This window comes from Mytilus californianus, unplaced genomic scaffold (assembly GCF_021869535.1).
Source record: "Mytilus californianus isolate M0D057914Y unplaced genomic scaffold, xbMytCali1.0.p SCAF_7, whole genome shotgun sequence".
Taxonomy (NCBI): Eukaryota; Metazoa; Mollusca; class Bivalvia; order Mytilida; family Mytilidae; genus Mytilus; species Mytilus californianus.
In genome coordinates this window covers 115,841,404-115,863,781 of record NW_026262723.1, presented here as the reverse complement: position 1 = coordinate 115,863,781, position 22,378 = coordinate 115,841,404, and the positions used below count along the sequence as shown (strand labels likewise).

At 32.4% G+C, this 22,378-nt stretch overlaps 2 protein-coding genes across 3 annotated transcripts in view; one reads left to right on the top strand and one right to left on the bottom strand.

Annotated features, from left to right (window-relative positions):
• Nucleotides 1–22,378, bottom strand: part of LOC127707552 (perlucin-like protein) — a 204,840-nt gene that overhangs the window by 82,318 nt on the left and 100,144 nt on the right. The gene's annotated exons all lie outside the window — the stretch shown is intronic.
• Nucleotides 21,088–22,378, top strand: part of LOC127709646 (glutamate receptor 3-like) — a 73,697-nt gene continuing 72,406 nt past the window's right edge. The window contains exon 1 of the mRNA XM_052215253.1: nt 21,088–21,122. The gene's annotated coding sequence lies outside the window, so the exon portion shown is untranslated. The remainder of the gene's footprint in view (nt 21,123–22,378) is intronic.

The window sequence follows — 22,378 nt, the reverse complement described above, 5'->3', positions numbered from 1 at the left end:
AGAAAGTGGGTGATATTTACATTTGTGTTTGAAAAAATGAAACAGGTCGAATAATTCAGGCTTTTTATAGAATGAGCGGTTTTCTCTCTATGGCATAGGCTATACGTGATTAAAATTCAAACAAATTAGACGACATTATTTGTTGACTTAAAAATTGCAATTATAAGGTGTTACTAAAAATTGATATAAAAACAATTATAAAGAAATGCTTTGCAAATATTCAGTTTACTTAAAAAAACAAAATTGATGTCAAATACGTATTAATTGGGTTTTTTCCTTCTTCTAATAACACATAAAAACGAGTGCACCCAAAAGTAGATTTATATCTGACGATATACAATGTTTACAATCCTATGCTACTTCAAATTTAACTTTTTTTTTAAAAAGAACGAGAAAATGTTTTATTTACTTGCATGGTTAAGTTTTACGATAAAAACGTGTTCATAGACTTTCTTTTAAAAGAAAATCCTTTATTTTATCAAAATCTTCAGGAATGTGCTGCTTTTGAATTATTGTCCTCCCGTACTCTAATTCGCTTTTCCGTATACAGTTACATTAACTATGATACCATTTGTTATAACTTCGACAATCGCACAGCACAAGTGCGAGTGAAAACCCGCGATGAAAAAAAAGGTAAACAAACGTGGACAGAAGAGTGTATTAATCGAATATGAAAGTTAAAAAAAATAATACATCAAATCATTTAACAACTGTTTGATTAACAAATTGGTACGCATAGAAAACATAAAAAACAAATATATATATATCGATCTATCGTCTAACTTTTTTCCACGTGTTCCATGATTCTGTAACGATCGCTAAACTTCGGCACCAAAACAACCTGAAAGTTAATTTGCAGGTATAAATTTTGATCAAGAATCACAGGATGAAATATTTTTGTCGATCATACTGTAAGAATTCGTAATGAATGTAAAAAAAGTACGTGCCTTGACTAGTTTGGAATGATTTTTTAAAAACTATAAAAATCTGCTATCAATACCTAATCTCCCATTAGAATATAGCAAAGTGTTCTCGACCAATGAAATTGTAGGACTTGATGTTTCTTAATTGTGAAGAATGAATGTAAATCATTGTTCTTAGTAAGGGATTATCCTATTATTTAGGTCTATTTACAGTTCAAAACAAAGAGTTTCTATAAATGAGTTACAACTGCCCTGAAGCACATTTTGAGATTGAAAGGATTTATCACACAGTGATTGAAACTGACTAAAAGTTGATTTGTGAAACAAACAAAAAAATCAAAATAAGTTGAAATTTACTGGTGCAGTAAAATTGGTACCTTTAATTTCATTATGAAAATATTAATAACTTCAAATTACTAAAAAAATTGAATAATATCAAAGCAATGCAAAAAAAAAAGAAGAAAAAATTTAAATAAAAAATAACCTAAATCTTTAGTTTTCCCAAATTCTGAATACTGGACCAGCGGTTGTGAAGAATAGTTATTTCCAATATTCCGATAAAATAAAAATAAAAACGAAAAAAAACAGGGATTTAATGTAAATTTTGAATATGTTTAATACTTTTAAACTACTACCGGGCATTTTATTTGAACATTCCCCTGACTGAATGAAATAGTATTTGATTTAAAAAGCCGAACCAAAATATTGCCTGTGAAATAAAATTAGTTGTAACTCAAAAGTATTTATTGATTTAAACTGAAAATAAACAAAGGATAATTCCTCACTAAAATATTACATGATTTACAGTCATACTCACAATCAGGAAACATATATACAATTCCTACTTTTTCTTTGTACTGTTGTGTGACCTAATGTCTATAACTCATTTTTATTTATATTTCCCAAATAATAAGAAAGTCCTTACATCACTAAAACTAATCCATCATGAAATGAAATGCCGAAAAAGGAAGTCATGCATCAATTAGAAACATTGCAATGACAATGAAACTAATTCTTGAATACAACCAATCAAGAGATCATTTGAGCCTTGAGCACTTTACAATATTCTAAGTTTGTAAGAGTATGATAATCCCTTACTTCATGATAAGTACTCGCTAACGCTCGTACTTAATCATGAAGAAAGGGATTATCATTCTCTTACATATACAAAGACACAAATAATAAGTAAATGATTAAAAAGGCAGTATCTACGAACGACATCAATTTTTTAAAGCCGCGAAAATGCAGTAGCTTTATGGATAACAATGAAAAATATGTTTCGTGTCATTTTCAGGACTGTAATGAATGCAATTAAGAGCAAAAATCGTATTGTTTTGTCATCCGTTAGACTAGAACTCACTAATTACATTTACGTTCAGCTGATGACAAACTATTGAAACTTCTGAAGCCAAAAACAAATGTTTTGAAGAAAACTTTTATATATTCTGGTTCTCAAATATGAAACAGTTTACCAAATGAAATAAAGCTGAGTAATACACTTGTATCTTTTAATGCAAAATGTTACAATTTTTTATAATATTATTATAATATTGTATGTACTTTATGTATATTTTATTATTATTTTGAGGACTCTCAGGAAGATCAGTTGTAACTAACCGGATTATCCTCTTGAAATAAAATTTATTTATTTATTAAGTATGCAAAATTATTTTGTTCAGTGTATGTTCACTGGTGTTAATATGTCTTTTGATTGAGTTAAGCCATTTCAATTGATATTTTATAGTGTGTCTTTCTATGTTGTGATGTTACACTATTGATTCATTTAAGGGTGAAGGTTTGGTACCATTAAAATATTTAAACCCGCTGCAATTGTTTGCACCTGTCCTAAGTCAGGAATCTGATGTTCAGTAGTTGTCGTTTGTTGATGTGGTTCATAAGTGTTTCTCGTTTTTCGTTTTTTATATAGATTAGACCGTTGGTTTTCCCGTTTGAATGGTTTTACACTAGTAATTTTTGGGACACTTTATAGCTTGCTGTTCGGTGTGAGCCAAAGCTCCGTGTTGAAAACCGTACTTTGACCTATAACGGTTTACTTTTATAAATTTTGTCTTGGATGTAGAGTTTTCTCATTGGCACTCATACCACATCTTCTTATATCTAAGAATGTATTGGGTTTTGAACTAGCTTCCATATACTACGAATAATCGGTACTTTGTGCCTATTGTCTATTTGATATTCGTGGGTTCGTTTTATGCTAAGTGCTGTTCTGATGAGACTAGACCATTCCACCTCAGTTTTACAATTAGTTCTTTAGATGTTGTGATTATGATGTCCCCCCTCCCCCCCCCCCCCCCTTTCCATTATATGCAAGAAGTGCATCATGGACACATGCTCCATTTATTTTATTATTGGTGAAGGTCAAACGCTGACATGTAATTGTTCTCATATTTGTCCTATTGTCTTATATTGAAAGTTGCCCCTTTGGTAATAATACCACATTCCTATACTTTTTTTATATAAAAGTACAGTACGTAACACAAAACTTAATAATACCATACCATAGAGAATGCTCACGGCCATCACTGAAAGCAAGCTAAAAGCTAAATAATACCATACCATAGAGAATGCTCTCGGCCATCACTGAAAGCAAGCTAAAAGCTAAATAATACCATACCATAGAGAATGCTTTCGGTCATCTCTGAAAACAAGCTGAAAACATTTCAACTGCCAAAGTAATTCCGTCCCAAACCCTATATTGGTAGGTATACCTCCGAAAAGATTTTATACAACAGGAGAACAAATAGCGAAGAAGGACACGATCTTGCACAGCGTCTAAAATTTTGGTGTTCATTAGGTTTCAACATGTAGTGCTTATACAACCGTCACACAAGTTTGCGTTTTGGTGCAGTTAACTTTGTTTTATCAAAAGTTCACCGGTGCTAAAAAGTAAAATAACAAAATACCGAACTTTTATCAAATTGCTAAATCAAAAGCTCAAACACATCAAACGAATGGAAAATAACTGTAATATTCCTGATTTGGTACAGGCATTTCCTTATGTAGAAAAAGGTGGATTAAAATTGGTTTTATAGCTAGCTAAACCTCTCACTTGTATGACAGTCATATATAATTCCATTATATTGACGACAATGTGTGAACAAAACAAACAGACATAGTAGGTAAAAATGTCACAAATAAGGGTACAGCAGTCAACATTGTGTTATAATCTTAATAACTATTCCAACACAGAAAAACATAATGTCATATAGACACTCTATAGACAAAGTACATAAGCAAAACTGAAAGACAAAAATACAAAAATGACCCTAGCACAATAAAACAATGGCGGGATGTATAAATACCTAGCCACTTCAAAAGTATATTACCAAAAAATGGACTAAACAGTAAAGGTTACAAATATACAAAGACGAATAAAAAGAACACTATAACACGTATTTATTATGATAAACAATGTCAGTACCTAGAATCTATACTTCAATAAGAAAATAATTTACATCTAACCGATTACAGACTTTTTTTTCTGCATCATTCATTTATTACATTTCCTATTCAACATTCATGTAGATTACTTTCTTTATCTCTGACAATATTAATTATAGCTGAAGAAAATAATAAAACAAATTAACGAATATTTCACTCGCTAAATATCATTTAAATAACATTAATATGTTATTTGTTCGATTGTAAGAAATCGATGGAACATATAACGCTTATATAGAAAATACTAATTTGATAATCAATGTGTCAAATAATTACAGAAGAAACTTGGTGTTCTAAGTGAGATCTACAAAGTTTGTTTGGACAATAGTCAGAAGAAAAAAATATTGCATAATAAAAGTACTCACCGCTATAAGCATTGCCATTATTATATAGCATCATGATGACAAAACGCTTGTCTTTCGTCCTTGCTTTTCTACAATTATTGGACAAGGTGTATGCATTACCTACTTTTAAAATAGGTAAGTCAATTATAATTAAAATATTTCCATTAATATATTTTTAGATAAAGCCTAAGAAGCCAGGATAACATCGACTAATAATATTCTTACAATCATACGAAACTGTCAATTACTGTAAATTTTATTAAATTTTCATCAGTATAGTCTCATGTGATTTTTTATTAACAAGTAACCCAATAGTGTCATCAGCTCAATAGTCTTTGCTTCGACACTGACATGAATTATAAATATATTTGTTTTGTTTAAATTTCAATAGATAAATTTAAAATTAATTAACAAGGACTCCAACTTCCTCAGACAAATTTGACCTCTGATGAATTTGGCTATTCGTTTAGGTCTCGTTAGGTAATATAGCTCCTCACGTGATAAGCTATCTATTTATACATTTAGGGGGTTGGGCGTTGACAAGGGTAAATCAAGAAAAGCGATTCATTTAACACGTTCCATCTAAAAAAGCATTTTATAATGTTCAGCGGTCGTTTGAATAAATCTGTTTATAAAGATTAAAATTCAAATTCAAAAGTAACAAAATTATAGAAAACTAAAAAGATAAATACGATTGTAATATTGATCAATATTACAATCGTATTTATCTTTTCTATTTTCTTTAATTTTGTTACTTTTGTGTTTAAAAAAATACTGCTATCATAGTATGAACTAAAAACAGTATTTTGTTATCAATTAATCCTGACTGCTTGACTTTCATATTCATATAGCAATGCACCAAATCCTCTTTTTCTAATATTTACTTATAAAATAAATAGGTTCTATGTTGAATTCTTTAATTACATTTTGAAATTGAATTTTGACGCAATATTTGTTCATTTTTAAATACTAAAACTTAGAACTATATATCAATACGATTCAGTGAGTATATTTAGGGTTGTAATTTTAATTGTGTATCGTGTAGCATTTCCAATAGCTCATTTGTGCGTTTCCCTTTAAAGGTAAATCACAAATTTGCATTAGTAATTACCATTGTGCAAAAAATTGTAGCACAATATTAATCCTTTTCCCCGCCACATGTTTGTTATTATATGTTTACATTTTGTATCTGTTCCAAATCAGGCTACCATGTGTTGAGAGAAGTCGGGTGTTGTTTGTTTTTTTCTCCTTGTGGTCTGTTGTACTCTCCAATATGTTTTATAATTCCTGTTATCCATTTTTATGAATTGCATGTGTACTTTAGTTATGCCTGTATTCATGACAAATTAGTCTTTCGATAAGTCGCTCGGGTCTTTTTCAGTTATACATATACTTCAGTTAGACTTAAGGCAATGTCATCTCTTAGTCCATTATTTTTATGAGTATATTCCGATTTTACACACACGACGGTTACGGCTGTGGTACAGGAAATGTTTACAATAACGGCGCATCTTGGTTCTCTCCAGTTTAATTTTTTGGTGGGATTTGTTTAGCTCAATCTTTACTCTTCCGTGTGGCGAGGGGGCTTCGTGACCGAGTGGTCTAGGTATTTGATTTTCTGTATCACTAGCCTGTCATCACGGAGGTTGTGATTTCGAACTTGAATGTTGCAGGTGCGTTTTTCTCCAATATTATTGACTAGGATTGTCAGTTTTTCTGCCGAAGTTCTGTGGTTCTCTCCGGGCTTTCCGACTTCCTCCATCAATAAAACTGATTATATTCATAATTACTCTAAATATCAGCACAACAATGTTTTTCCCTCGCCGGGATTCGAACTCATGCTATTGAGATATCAAGACAACACCGCCTGCACTGTGTCCAGCGCTCTAGACCACTCAGTCACCTAGATGAATATATGTGTTTTCAGCCGTGTATCACCTTCACTGGTGATCAAATCGATGGATCAGTCGTAGAGTTGTCACTTGTTTAGACGTACTTATTTAAATAATTATTTCTGTGACTGCATCTTACGATCCTCTCCGATAGATAATTTAGCTACTCTGCAATCAATTCCATCTTCATGCCTAATATATCATATACTGTGTTACAACTCTAGATTCTACTGACGAGGAAAGGTAACACTAGGCCAACGAAAACTAAATTTTTAGTTCAGTCTAGGTGGCCGAGTGGTCTAGAGCGCTGGACACAGTGCAGGCGGTTGTCTCGATATCTCAATAGCATGAGTTCGAATCCCGGCGAGGGAAGAACAAAAACTTGCTTCCGCAAATTTGCAGATTTAACATTGTTGTGCTTATTTTTAGAGTAATTATGAATATAATATGTGTTTTCAGCCGAATATCACCTTCACTGGTATTCCAACGGATGAAACTGTCGTAGAGTTGTCACTTGTTTAGACGTACTTATATATATATATAGAATAGAATATTGTTATTTCCCATAAAGGGCATAAAATCAGTTACAATTGATTGACATAATTGATACATGTAATTATAACAATAAACAGTGTACATGAAAATGTATATTTAGTATATTAGCATTGGTCAGAATCAAAGCCAACAACAATATATATTGTGAATGCACAATAAAATAATAGAATTACATTATATGCATTCATTCTCAAATTATTTACGACTTAGTATCAGTATTCATACCTGATCTCCTTAATTCAAAACACTCTCCAATATAACAGCCTATTTTTTCCATAAGAGATACATTTTCTTGTGCCAAGAGCCATAAATATAGTCAAATGCGTTTTGTTAAAATATACTTTTTCACTTTTTTGGTCTTTTGGAAAATGTTGTTTGTGCTGTATTTAGATCCCTCTAACAAGAAATTTGTTTTGCATGCACACGTATAAAAATTGCGGTTTTTATCCAACGCAATCATAGGTTTGAACGTTGTTTTCAATTTAGACTTGTTAATATATATATATATATATATATATATATATGTAGGACTCGGGAGGTGCGATGGGGACGCTGGAGTGCGATGGTCACGCTGAAGTGCGATGGTCTGCGCCGAAGTGCGATGGTCCTTTCGATGATATGCGATGGTCTATATGACACGTGACGGATAGTTTAAATTAAACACTATACAGACGAGAGTTTGATTTTTTATAAGTTAGTATAAAAATATAAAACATTCCATATTTTCTCCAGTTGCAATAAAAACTATCTACGGAGAATTATCGTATTCCTTGCTCTCATCCACAGCAGCCTAATATGTTTGTCGCTTAATTGGGTTCGATCTGACCAATCAAATAGTATTTGCATTTGAAATTAATTCTAATTTAAATGGCAAAATAAATATAATGGGGTCAATTGCTGAACGATCGCATGCATATTTGCTTATTTTTGTCCAAGCTTATTTATAGAGTAGACTTCAACGACAAAACAATAGCAAAGGAACAGCACTTTTATTACTGTTCTTCATCTCAAAGATAAAACTAAACCTTCCACACTTTTGCACGACTATGGTATTGGAGATTTTTACACAATTAACATCACTTTAAGCTTGTTTACTTACAGTTGTTTTAGTCCAGGGTGACGTTTGGCAAGGTCCATTTGAAAACGAGACAGCGCAAACTAATGACGTCATGTTAGAAGTAGTAAACGTCACAACTGAGAACAAAATATTTGATTTCACAAATAAAGGTAAGATAAACTAAGCAACCATCTTTATACATTTAGCAAAAACATGTTAGTCCTGATACGATAACGTTTTGGTAACCATCTTTATACATTTAGTAACCACATGTTGGTCCAGATACGATAATGTTTTGGTAGCCATCTTTATACATTTAGCAACCACGTTTTGGTCCAGATACGATAACGTTTAGGTTGGTTACCATCTTTATACATTTAGTAACCACGTGTAAGTCCAGATACGATAACGTTTTGATTGCCATCTTTATAGATTAAGCAACCACATGTTGGTCCAGATACGATAACGTGTTGGTTGCCATCTTTATACATAAAGACGTTGGTCCGGGTACGATAGCGTTTTTGGTTGCCATCTTTATACATTAAGCAACCACACGTTGATCCAGATACAATGGCGTTTTGGTTGCCATCTTTATACATTAAGCAATCACACGTTGGTCCAGATACGATAACGTTTTGGTTGCCATCTTTATACATTAAGCAACCACACGTTGGTCCCGATACGATAACGTTTTTGTTGCCATCTTTATACATTTAACAACCACGTGTTGGTCCAGATACGATAACGTTTTGGTTGCCATCTTTATACATTAAGCAATCACACGTTGGTCCAGATACGATAACGTTTTGGTTGCCATCTTTATACATTAAGCAACCACACGTTGGTCCCGATACGATAACGTTTTTGTTGCCATCTTTATACATTTAACAACCACGTGTTGGTCCAGATACGATAACGTTTTGGTTACCATCCTTATACATTAAGCAACTACATGTTGGTCCAGATACGATAACGTTTTGGTTGCCATCTTTATACATTTAGTAACCACGTGTTGGTCCAGATACGATAACGTTTTTGTTGCCATCTTTATACATTAAGCAACCACGTGTTGGTCCAGATACGAAAACGTTTTGGTAGAAATCATTTTTTTAATGGATTTTTTATAAGATACATTTTTTTTTATATTTAAATGGGCATCATTTATGGTTGCCATTTTATTTGTCACAATTGCAAAGTTATGTAAAGAGAAAGATAATGTAAAACTAGACATTTTTGTTTGAATTTTTTGTAAATTTACAACTTAATCTCGTTTTCAAGGTTGATAAAAGTAAAACGTTCATATATATATAGATTCTACCACTGCATCGAGTGTGATACGATATTTATCCACTCGAGACAGTTAAATTTTCAAATTTAAAACGCGAGGCTCGCCGAGCGTTTTAAATATTTAAAATTTAACTGCCGAGAGTGGATAAATATCGTATTACACGAGATTTGGTGGTGGAATCTGTTTCTCTAATGATTTTCAAACAATACGCAGGCAAATTTATTCCTTCTTTTCGAATGATCTGCAAAAAGATGTGTTCTTTCTATGTGACGTCATCAGGCATGGTCGCCTTTTTTCATGCCGTCACAATAGGAAATTCAGAGGAAAGCAAGAAAATTCGACGTCATAATCGGATTTTAACCAATGAAGAACTGAGATCAAACGAACCACACGTTGATTAAATTTTTTTTATACAATGGGTGCAGAAAGGGATAAATTGACGAAGAATTAGAGAAATATATATATATATGCATACAATTTGTTGAACTGTTAGTTTAAAAATAAGGAGATTTGGTATGATTGCCAATGAGACAACTATCCCCCAATGTTCAAATTAAGTGGATGTATGCAATTATAGGCAACCATGAGAAAAACCCATACCGTATAGACGGCTATAACAGGCCCCGACATGAAAATTATGAAACAATTCAATTGAGAAAATTAACGGCCTAATTTATAATAAACAATTTCCGAAAAAAATATGACTGACATGAGCAAACGACAACCACTGAACTACAGGTTCTTGGCTTGGGACAGTCACATACAAAATGTGGCGGTGTTAAACATGTTTGAAGGCGCCAATCCTCCCCTCACCTGGAACAGTACACCATACGAACAAACTATAAAAACCAGTTGAAAAGGGCTGAACTGATCAGATCGATACAAAGCAGAAAAATATCTAAAAACACAGACCGGAAGTCGCAGGGTATTTATACATCCCTCAAAACAAAGAAGACACAAAGTACTGATCTGAGAGTGCTTGCAGTTACTGGCGGCTAGTTCAAAACCAATAACAACTAATGAAAAATCATGTATCTAAGACTAAAATATCGCGTAAAGGATTTAGAGGAGCAACAGCGTATATCTGTATTTCGACCCAAGAAAATGTGCTGCTTACAATATGTAATGTTTTTAAGTTTTGTTATTTCTGCTTCATTTTATTCATTCCAAAACACTTTCTGAATTAAAGCAATTTGTTTTAAAGATAGAGATTAAGATTAACAGGTTTTGATTTTTAAGAACGTGTATTATATAGTATATGCCTTGTGTGTCAAACATATGTTAGACCGTAGAAAGACGTTTGCTATACCGGTTATAGATGTAAATATAAGTTTTATGATTTAACTTTTCTTAGAATGTGTAAAAGTGTAAACACACTAATTCCTTCTTTAAATCCGTCTCTCACGTCAAATATTTTAAGATTTTCATAAATAATTTAAAAAGTTTATTTTTATAATGAGATACAAGTACTGTGTTATTGATAGTGAGTTGTTAATACAAATTATTATTGTATTGTCATTTGTCAAATTGAATGGCCTTGTATTGATTGTTTTATATAAATGTATGTTTAATTGTTTTATATAAATGTATGTTTAATCGTTTATGTATATTGCTATGTTAATCAATATGTGAAAAATTCATACAATAAAATTATTATTTATTTATCTTATTTAAAAATCAGACAAAAGTATCTTAATTGTTGTTGAACTAGCCTTTTAAACGAAAAGACTAATATACAAATTAAAATTCCAATACAAAGACTTCGTATTAGAAAATAAAACAGTTGTATTGAAAATACTTTGTGTAAATTAAAGTTTTGAATATTTTCCAATTTCTTTAAAATGAAACAATTCTATGGACTGGAGTATGTACGAAGAAATCAAACATATAAAATTACTCAACATGAAAAAAGGTACCACACGATGGTTATAAAAATTATTAACGCCTTTGAGGATAGACAAACAAATACAACAACAAATAACAAAGAAAAACATTTTTAGAAATAGTTTAAGGATTTTTTGGATAACTACGTACCAAAGTCAACATATATTGTCTTATATAATACGATACTTTATTTTATTGCAGAAGGTGGTGTATTTAAACCTCTTCTCGATTATGTAAATTTTGATGTTAAAAAAACAGAGAAATACCGTTCCGAAAGATCATTTCAAAACTACATAAAATATTAGCTGCTCGACACAAAATGATAGGGTTTAACCTCATTTATTGCGCTCGCTCGAATGATGTCTTTATGCTGTGACACGCAGCCGATATTTCACTGCATCATTATGCAGAAACTTTAAAAGAATCAAATGTTCCCCCATTAATACCAAACTGACTTTATAATCGCCTATAATGTTGTCTTTGATTTTTCTACTTGTGGATTCAACATCTTGTTCACTTCTGCAGAATATCTGATCGGTTTTAATTCAAACACTTTGTGATTTAGAAATCAAGAGATAAAACAGTGTTGTTTTCTTTTGCACGCCCCCTATCTTTTGTTTATTTTGAATTACTATTTGTCTAATATATTATTTAACAGTTTGTGAGTTGGCAGCTGCGTCTGTTGACGGATTTGTCCTATTTGTTGACTGTAGGACAGCCATGGTATTAGAGAAACAGAAGATATTCAATTCCGTACCGACTGTTGTAGTGATTCGTGATTTCTGTCACGTGACCAGCATCCGAATGATACAGTTACGACCAGACTGTACTTACAGTAATACACTGTTAGCCGACGTTGCTGCGTATAAGCTTTGGCGCAATGTACTACTTTATTATGACCATACTTACAGTAAGTGTGTTCTATATTTATAAGAGCATAGAAAATTGAAATGTAAAACTTGGTAATCAGTCGAATATTTAAATATGAATAATCGTTCAAAACCTATTTCGGAAAAACATATCGCGCCAATATAAGGCTATCTACTGCAGCACTCTAAATATATGTTTTCATCGATTTGAAAAATAAATGTACAACAACGAGCAATGTCTATTTTAGAGTTTTGAAAGTGTAAGATAAACTGGGCGGATGTCAAACCTTGAACATTATTCTTCTTTATTGCCAAGTGTTCTTAATTGACGTTCTCGTTGTTTAAGTCTCAAGTTCAAAACCATGTATGTGTTTGCAGTAAGGATGTGACCGTATTATACTGTGATTACTGCATACACATATGCTTTCTATTTTGTTGGTGGGAATGTATGAGTATGGAGATCTTATGCAGTGCTTTGCTTTTGCACCAATTGGCATTTCATTTGCGCCAAAAAAATCTTTCAATTGCGCCACAAACCGTATTTTATTTCCGCCAAAATAAAACATTTCATTTGCGCAAATTATACAGGTAAATAGTATGAATAATAGACATATATTGAAATGAGACTTCTGATTACAATGTCACAAAATAATTTTGATCGCATACTAAGACATATCTAAAATGAAACCAAAATGAAAATATTTTTCAAAAATTGGCAGTTTATTTATTTTGTATTTACATAGTATCATATGTCAAATTTATTTGTTCAGTGTATGTTCACTGGGGCCCTTTATAGCATGCTGTTCGGTGTGAGCCAAGGCTCCTTGTTGAAGACCGTACTTTGACCTATAATGGTTTACTTTTATAAATTTTGACTTGGATGGAGAGTTGTCTCATTGGCACTCATACCACATCTTCTTATATCTATATATATGGTAGCAGTAAAGGTTCGGTAGATTTGCAGTAATAATACGGACGGACTGAACCAAATGAATGTCGGAATAATGATATTTGGACCAATAAGATGACGGACGAATGACCTGTTTAAATATTAAAGTGACACTATTACGATACATAACAAAAAAAAATAACACTAATATTTTTCTTAAGGTTCATTGTGCCTGACAGATCTACTCAAGCAACTGTCTCTGAATTCTGTTTCAACAAGAATGGTCAGAACCAACAACTACGCTGTACCATCGCAATATATACACTATATAGAAAGACATGCACCTGATGGAATCTTTGTTGTAACGGCAACTGATACAATAGAGGATATAATATCGCAGGTACAGAATTCATCTGCTAAATACACGACTGATAATTTCATTCCATATGGTTAACATGTGGATAAAATAATTTCTGGGTAAAATGTCAGCGGGAAAGCAAGACAAATCCTATGACATCTGAAAATTTCACACATTTTAGTCAAAGTCATAGATCAACCCAGCTCTAGGCAATTTTTGGAATTTTAACCAGTCAATATGTTACCTATTTTTATTTATTTAGCTCAAGTGCACATGTTAAAACAGCTTTTAAAAACAGATTATTGCAATAACAGAAATACAGATGCTTTAGTCTCCGAATAAACCGATAAAAGTAAAAATTAAAAAAAACACGTTTTATAATCATAGGGTCATGTCGGTAGTTCGAACTTTCCATGGGTACTGATGTCTGGTGACACACAACTGGTAAATAGAAGTCAATATAATGATAGCTTCGTCGTCTTACTGAGAAATCAATTCAAAGGTTTGATATCTGATCAAGGAACCTGTAAATCCAACTATTCCAGGGAAATGGTACGTATTCTCTTATTAAGTAGTAGTTCATTGTTTAAGTCCATTATCATTTCTACTTCAAATATACGTAGGCTTAAATCAACTGTGTGTTCATTATGAGTGCCATCCTCATGCATTATCATACTTTTATTTAGAACTTAAAAAATAAAATGATACGATTATGTCATCATCCAACAAAAACATAAAAAGATCCCAAAAGGAATTAAGCTTCCGCATTTCGAACAGACGTGGCTACATATTTAAACATCCCATACTGCATAACAGACGCATCATTATGGCAAGGGGTTTATTGACGAAAAGAACAAGTCCAGGATGACCGTAACTCGGTACATTTACGCCATTCAATCCTTATGGTCCATTCAATTTTCGTGTCGACATGTTCTGTATTTGTTAATGATAACTTGTGCATTAATCGGTAATAGAAAGTATAAATATTTATTTCATATTAGATATTAATTCAACTTTTTCATTGTGTAAACGTGATCAAATATCATTCTTTAATATTCCGTTTATAAAATCCATCTGAAAAAAAAACATGACACTGTCCTGTCACGATTCTAGAGAAACGCCCCTTTTGTCTAAAAATTCTGTTTCTATGATGAAAAAAAATGTTACCTATGAAGAGGACATCATCGTGATAAACCAACTGCCCTTAGGGCAGTTTTATTGACTTCAACTTCGGAAATGGCCTTGCTCTCACACATCATCACTGTTTCTGTTAATACTGCTGTTATTTTGGCAGTCTATATATCATGATAATATTAAAATAAGAAGATGTGGCATGATTGCCAATTGTCTGCACCAGAGACCAAATGACATATAAGTTAACAAGTATAGATCACCATACGGCCTTCAACAATAATGCCTTCTTCATCAGTAACCATTACGTAAGTATTTGAACCCATTTATGTTGTATACAAAAAAATGAATATTATCATGCTTCTATTTCTAGGATTCAGCAATATTTTTATCCGATGCCATAAAAGCCATGTTGGAAATATTTTCAGAAGTTGTGCTTACAACAAACGTAACAGCGTTAGAACCAATTGATTGCCGACAAAAAAGTACGCCAAGAAATAGGACTCTTGCTATGGAGGTTTTCAAGGTAGTAGTTTATTTGTAAAAACTTACTTTCTAAGTTGCAAAGAAGATTTGAAAGAAATGAAAGGCATTGCGGTTGTTTGTTGTGGTTGACAGATATAACACATTGAATAAACTTGAAAATTAAAATTTGCAAGACTCATTTACGTGAATTTCCGTTTGCGAAAAACAAGGAGTGACAAGCAACACCCATTGTGGTCGTAAATGTAGAACATGAGCGAGAAAAATCATTAGACATACAAAAGCATCGTATTTTTTTGACGCCAGTTCATATATATTCTAAATTGAAATGGTAATTATAGTTAATACAACAACACTATGTCATACTCGTTGTTGTTCGTCTTTATTGGTACATCTTTCCTTTCGATGGAATTGAGTGTCTCCATTACTTTTGGTAATTTTTGCTATTTTTTGTATGCATTAACATACACCAGCTGGCCATTAAACGACTTAGGTTTTTTTGTATGTTTTTCATTAGAAATTCATTGTTTGGTGCCACTAGCTGGGTATCCGAATTTTCCAGTTTCTATGTGTAAAATTGAGAATGGAAATGGGGAATGTGTCAAAGAGACAACAACCCGACCATAGAACAGACAACATCAGAAGGTCACCAACAGGTCTTCAATGCAGCGAGAAATTCCCGCACCCGGAGGCGTCCTTCAGCTGGCCCCTAAACAAATATATATACTAGTTCAGTGATAATGAACGCCATACTAAACTCCAAATTGTTCACAAGAAACTAAAATTAAAAATAATACAAGACTAACAAAGGCTAGAGGCTCCTGACTTGGGACAGGCGCAAAAATGCGGCGGGGTTAAACATGTTTATGAGATCTCAACCCTCCCCCTATACCTCTAGCCAATGTAGAAAAGTAAACGCATAACAATACGCACATTAAAATTCAGTTCAAGAGAAGTCCGAGTCTGATGTCAGAAGATGTAACCAAAGAAAATAAACAAAATGACAATAATACATAAATAACAACAGACTACTAGCAGTTAACTGACATGCCAGCTCCAGACTTCAATTAAACTGATTGAAAGATTATGTCTTCATCATATGAATATCAGGCACAATCCTTCCCGTTAGGGGTTTAGTATCATACCATCATAACATATATGAGAAGAACATAACCCGTGTCATGCCAACAACTGGTTTTTAAATAAATGTGTTTAGTGCCGATGCAAAGACCCTATAAGTGAATCAATATTAACGCCAAAATATGCAATCTTTAATGACCTGACAACAGTATCGTAACTATATCCCTTCTTAATAAGTCTATTTAAAGGTTTTGTTAGCTTCAGAGGTGAATACTGACATTTTTGTGCTTTGTAAAGAATATTTCCATAAAAAATTGGATGTGAAATACCTGAACGTATAAGAAGTCTGCATGTTGAGCTATACTTACGAATGATGTCCTTATACCGATGATAAAATTTAGTAAATGTTTTGACTAGTTTGTGATATCGAAAACCCTGGAGTAATTATTTTTCAGTTATACATAAATTTCTCTCGTTAAAATCTAAAACATTGTTACATACACGAGCGAATCGTACAAGTTGAGATATATAAACACCGTAAGATGGTGACAAGGGAACGTCACCATCTAAAAATGGATAATTAACGATAGGAAATGAAAAATCATCTCTTTTATCATATATTTTAGTATAAAGCTTTCCATTAATGATATAGATATCAAGATCGAGGAAAGGGCAGTGGTCATTGTTAGTATTAGCTTTATTTAAAGTAAGTTCAACAGGATAAATTTCTTTAGTATACATACTGAAGTCGTCATTATTGAGAGCCAAAATATCATCCAAATATCTAAAAGTATTATTAAATTTGTGTATCAGATGTTGTTTCGATGGGTCTTTGCTGATTTTTGTCATAAATTGTAACTCATAGCAATACAAAAAAAGGTCCGCAATAAGTGGTGCACAGTTAGTCCCCATTGGAATTCCGATAACCTGACGATATACGGAATCTCCAAAGCGAACAAAAATGTTATCTAGTAAAAATTCAAGGGCATATATAGTATCAAAGCATGTCCAATTGACATAGTTTTTTTGTTTATTGCTACTAAAAAATGACCTAAAAGAGTTTGAACATATATATTCACATTCTGACTTTTTAAATGCCCATTTAATTAGGTGTGTGAATTTTTTCTTAATGAGAATGTGAGGCAATGTGGTATATAGGGTAGAAAAATCAAAACTTTGAACAGATTCAAAATCACCAATATATGCATGTAATTTATCAAGTACTTCCAACGAGTTCTTGACACTCCAAAAGTAATTAATTCCACTATTTTCGAAGGCCTTATTTGAACAATTTATTATCAGGTTTTTGATTGTACCAAGTGTACTGGTAAGAAGAATAGACAATTTAGTAATGGAACAATGGCTTGAAGACGAAATGAATCTATATTTGTAAGGTGTTTTGTGTAGCTTCGGAAGCCAATACATAGTTGGGACTTTCATTGTATTTGGTTCTGCTTGTAAAATTGCTAAAAGTGTTTGTGTTTTTTGTTTATTGTTTTGTATGTGTCGTTTTTACTTTTTCATTCTCCAATGTTGGCTGTTTTTCTTTGTTGTTTTCTTTATTATTATCTTCCTCCCTTTTAACTTGGATTTCTTTTCATTGTAGACATTTCAACAAAACAATGTAATGAATTATTCTGAATACCAGATTTGCAGTACTGAAAACAGTTTGACAGATTCATGGAAGTATATGGGCAATTGGTCAAAGGACGATGGAATCTCGCTGATGACAAGTAGATTGTTTGGAAATGAATTTATCGACTTCAACAATGCAACGCTAAAAGTAGCAGCACTTCCGGTAATCGATACTTCCGTATTTGCTAATTGTTATATATTAAATATTTAGTCTTTAAGCTGTCTGTCTTCTGCCGGTGTTTGTTGAAATTTTTTTAAAATTATCCCCTACCGCAAGCCTACATGTCAACTATTACAATTTAAAATTAAGGAGATGTGATATGATTGCCAATGAGACAACTATCGACCAAAGTTCAAATGAAGTGTAGTTTTAGTCTTACATGCATGTTTTTTTTTATTAGTTGTTATTGGCTTTAAACTAAATGTCAGTAACTGCGAGAACCTTCAGATCTGTACGTTGTGTCTTTTTTGATGTGAGGAATGTATAAATACCCTGCCACGTCTGGTCTGTGGTTTTGTTAGATATTTTTCTGCTTTGTATCGATCTGATGAGTGGAGCCCTTTTCAGTTGATTTTATAGTTTGTACTCATGTTGTGCTGTACAACCACTGTTCCGGGTTAGTGGGGGGTTGAGCGCTCACAAACATGTTTAGCCCCGCCACATTCTTTATGTGTCTGTCCCAAGCCAGGAGCCTGTTGTTCAGTGGTTGTCGTTGGTTCATATCTGTCATAATTTTTTATCGTAAATTATTTTGTTTTAAATTAGGCAGTTTTTTTTTCTTTAAATTTTTTCATATTTCTTATGTCGGGGCCTTTTATAGCCGACTATACGGTATGCGTTTTCCCATTGTTGTAGGTTGCATATAGTTGCATACATCCACTTAATTGGTGGATAGTTGTCTCATTGGCAATCTTACTACATCTCCTTATTTTAATAGCAATTATAGGCAACTGTACGGCCTTCAACTTTATTTTATTAGTTACAATTGGTTGTTTGTTGTGTAATATTTTCCCTTGTTTCGAATGATTTTGTTGCTCAATGTTTACATAGAGTGTATTGTAGACTGTTATTTGTCTTCTAGACGTTTTTTGTTAGTTTATTTTCCATGGTTTTGTCGGTTTGTCTTCGCCATATCAGTTGGTATTTTCACTTTAGATCTTACTCCTCATGGTTAGCCTTAGGGAACTATTCATACCGTTTTAACAAAGAAATGAGAGCGTTACACAAATATTGTATACAAATTACACAAGTACATTTAAAAAGTAACTACATCAAAACGAAGAAATGTCATTTAATATGTCAAAACGTTTTAAATTTTCGAGCATAATTATATAAATTCTACAAATTACTTCACATTCATTGGATATAGGATTGTAATTAAATAATCACCTTGATAACATATATGTTCTGTTTTACCGTTTTACAAAAAAAATCCATTCATAAAATCGTTTAACACAAGATTAGTTCCTGTTGCAATATATTAACGTTTAAATCTTTCGTGATTAAAAATACCCAGAAGACATTTCAAATGATTTCCAAATGACGAATGAAAATTTTTTCTCCCAACAGAATGTGTTGCAATAGTTGATCTATCACTTCTACAAATCATCAAAATCATAACTCAAATCAAATTAAGTCATCATTCCAATTAAAATTTCTTTGTTCTTATATCCTTACCAGCAATATTTTACAAAACAAGTAAATTTGAAATATTGTATTCATTCTGTCTTTGACAGAAATATATAAAAATATTGATTGCATGGATAACATGCAAACATGTTGATAACATATTAGATATGAAGAAAGAAAGGTGTAAAAGAGAGGCGAAAGATACCATAAATCAAAAACAAACTGACAATGCCTTGGCAGAAAAGAAAAAAAAACGACCAAAGACAAAAAGCAGTATACTAATCATAACATAAAAAACTAAACTGTTTGTCATCATGACAGTAACCCAATGACACAAAATGGTCTATTGATCATTATACGATTTTACAAGGTTACATGCACTAATTTCTTTATGTTTAAAAGATCACTGTGGCCAAAATACGGAAGAACTAAAAATTGTGACTGTAATTTACTTTATTTTAAGGCAAAGTATATGTTATTAGACAGTAATTCGGTTTTTTTATGGATTTTTTCCATTTAGAGCTAGTTGAACTACATTAAGTATCATTTATGCTTCTAAATATAAATTCATACTTGTTTTTCGTTCATTGTTTTGTACATACATAAGGCTGTTAATTTTCTTTTTTGAATTGATTTACATTTGTAATTTCGGGGCCTTTTATAGCTGACTATTTGCTATGGGTTTTGCTAATTGTTGAAGGCCGTACGGTGACCTATATTTGTTAACTTCTATGTAATTTGGTCTCTTGTGGAGAGTTGGTCTCTTTTGGAGAGTTGTCTCATTGGCAATAATACCACATCTTCTTATTTTTATATTTTATACTTCGGACGTACGACATTTATTAAGAGCTATTTTCAATATTAACGGTGGACTGTTAATCAACGGGAGTATAATCATCTCAGTAACTAGTGCTTCGGTACTGGCGTGATTAATAACATATCTTTCAAAACATTTCCGGTTGATAGGTTAAGAAATTACTAAGAAACTAGGGTTAAAGTTTCTTCAGGAAAAATTGACGTCAGATAAATTAAGCTATAGTTTTAAGGTCCCGTTTTGGTCATATAGCTCATACCGATTCTGTGTATTTTACATCCTTGGCTTTTAAATGTTGTTTTTGGGTGTTCCTGAAGAAGGTAAATCCTGAAAGGCACTCTAGACGCAAAACAATTATAAAGTATATTCAAATACCAACCATAAAAAAAACATGAACTGCTTGTAGATCTATAGATTTATAGAATGTACGCCATAAGCGACAGAAAAATAAGTTTGCGATCTAAATCATTTTAGTTTTAAAAAAAATGCAAGACAAAAAAAAAGTCGAGGAGCATTAAAATCCAAAATGTTCCATAATAAATGCTTGTGCTTAATACGGCTAAGGCTATATTTGGTTCTGGATAGAAAATAAAATAAATGTTTCGACTGATTCAACATTTTATAAATAGTCAATTTACAAATAATTAAACTTAAAAATGATATTGCATGTCAACACAGAGGTACTTACTACAGGGCTGGTAATGTTATATACATATAATTTCAGCTTGATCCGTTCGTTTTCTTCAACAGTGATGACAACAACCGGACAACACACAGTGGTTTCTGTATCGACATCCTAGACCAGCTAGCTTTGAAATTTAACTTCAAGTAAGTAGAATATGCTATGAATGGTGCTATGTCTGTCAAATTTTTCTCCAATTACCGTTGATTTTTAAAAACAAAAATGAAATGGAAAAAAAAAGTAAAAAGACAAATGTTATGAATATCGGATGAAACAATTACTTAGTTGTACAAAATTATAGATGTGTTTTGGTTGTCAATTAAACAGTATCCATAGACCAAAAGACAAAGATGTTAAACATTACAGGTAATCGTATGGCCTTAGGCATTTAGCTTGTGATTTTTCAGTGTTATACTACTTTATGTCCCTTTTTTAGATATAACATTCGATTTTATTTCTTTTTATTTATCTCGCAATACTTTCTGGAGGTATCAAAAGTTGTTCATGTTAGAGAAAGCGTCCATCAAGCCAAGTCTTCACGAACAGTCATTTATGACATATGGCAAGCATTTTATAATGATACTATAAAAGATTTTAGTCTAGAAGTTATTTATATTAAAGTTTTAATTATATAGGAAAATATTGGAAACGAAACAACCCTTATCTATGCTTTAGGTTTTGCCTTTAGAGACATAGATAATTTAGGAAGGATGTTGAATGTCAAACGGCGATTTGATTTCATTTAAACTTTCTTCAACCCTAAAAATATCCCTCAGTTTTTTATTGTTACCCTGATTGATTTCTTAATCGATTTAGGAAATTTGAACATCGGTAAAGTACTGTTGCTTTAATACTGTTTGGCTTTTCGTCGTTTTTTTGTTTTCTGCCAAGGCATTGCCAGTTTGTTTTCGACTTATGAGTTGGAATATCCCTTTTGTATCTTTCGCCTCTCTTTTTAGTACCAAACATACACTGTGCAGGGTTAGGTGGAGGGTTGGAGCCTTCAAACATGTTTAACCACGCCATATTTTTTATGTGCCTGTCCCAAGTCAGGAGCCTGTAGTTCAGTGGTTGTCGTTGGTTCATAGAAATAAAAAGATGTGGTATGAGTGCCAATGAGACAACTCTCCATCCAAGTCACAATGTGTAAAAAGTAAACAATTATAGGTCAAAGTACGGCACGGAACATTGGCTCACACCGAACACAAGCTATAAAGGGCCCCAAAATGACTAATGTAAAACCATGCATGAAAACCTACGGTCTAATCTATATAAAAAACGAGAAACGAGAAACACTTAAGAACCACATCAACAAACGACAACCACTGAAACATTTTCCTGACTTAGGACAGGTGCAAACAAATGCTGCGGGTTAAACGTTTTAACAGGCGCCAACATTCAC